This window comes from Palaemon carinicauda, chromosome 21 (assembly GCF_036898095.1).
Source record: "Palaemon carinicauda isolate YSFRI2023 chromosome 21, ASM3689809v2, whole genome shotgun sequence".
Classification (NCBI taxonomy): domain Eukaryota; kingdom Metazoa; phylum Arthropoda; class Malacostraca; order Decapoda; family Palaemonidae; genus Palaemon; species Palaemon carinicauda.
Genome location: NC_090745.1, coordinates 24911061 through 24912562, shown reverse-complemented (window position 1 = coordinate 24912562; position 1502 = coordinate 24911061).

Sequence of the window (1502 nt, the reverse complement as noted above, 5' to 3'; positions counted from 1 at the left end):
GGCGAGGCGAGGCTATGCGATGCCTTTGGGGTTCAACATAAATTTTCCACCGCAGAATGATTACTTCCGCTTCTTCCTCTTTTCTCTCACGTTGGGGAGAAGAATGAGAGTCTGATGAATGGCCGGGGAAGGGGTTTATCCTACTAGGATGAGGGAGGATTATTACCTGCTTCTTTAGTAATGGTGTAATGTAAATTTTAACGGAGATTTAGTTGCCAAAGCGCATTATTTAATTGTATTTTTTTCTACAGCATGAGTGTGTGAACCGATGTAGTGTAATGATGATTTGGTAGTCCATTTCGTATCTCAATAGAGGCAGACTAAATTTTCTTGAGAGAGAGAGAGAGAGAGAGAGAGAGAGAGAGAGAGAGAGAGATTTGACGTATTGCATTTAGCGTCTTGCGTAGGGAATATTAAATTTATTTTACACATAGCTCAAAAACTTTGTTACTTGATCTACTGGATCTCCTTATTGTTGTGGGTGATATATTATAAAAAACAATGAAAAGATTTGTACCATTTTCCAAATAATTGGATGTCTACCTATTAATTTAAAAGGTTTGTTGGTAAAAGGAGTTAGTCTTCAAGTTTTCTAAAGCTCCTTAGGAATTCATTAAGCTCTTGCCGCAATAAGGCCCTGTTTATGAGTATCTGGTACTTCATTACTTCCTAAAGAACTCGTGTGTTTATATAAATTTATCTCGATTATATATATATATATATATATACATATATATATATATATATATATATAGTATGCAAAATAGAGGAGTGAAACAATAAAGAAAGCGCATGTTGGTATCAGAATATTTAGAAGAATGATACAAATAAATAGCACATTATTTCGTTTTTAGTGTAGATGATGACTATTAACTTTTTTTTTTCTTTTTGACTATGTACTTTCATAAGATAAATTACATACCATCGCCAGGGCGTCCTACATTTGTATTAAATGGTCCCTGAATAATTTTCGTGGCTGGACGTTTTCTGATCTTTTTTTAAACCATTGGTGATCTGTTTTGCCTATGTAAGTATAATTATGAATATATATTGGAACTATAGTAAATTTTTTTTAGTGAGGCAGATTTGCACAGAGTCGCTGGGGTGCCCTTTTAGCTTGGAAAAGTTTTCTGATCGCTGATTGGTTGATCAAGATATTTCTAACCAATCAGGAAGCAGGAAACTTTTCCGAGCTAAAGGTCATACCTGCGAGTCGGTGTAAATCTGCCTCACGAAAAAAAATTGCCTATAGTTGGTACCATTCAATTATGTTTTGGTATGACAATTAATTTGTTCATGTTGGTCATGTCCCTTAGGATAATGGGTGGAGCATATTTTATATCATCAACATCATCATCAGCCGTTACCAGCCCACTACAGAACAAAGGCCTCAGACATGTCCTTCCACTTGCGTCGATATATGGTCTTTCTGTGCCTGTATACGCCCGCAAAATTTCTTAGCTCGTCAATCCATCGTCTTCTCTTTCCTCTGATTTTTTTAA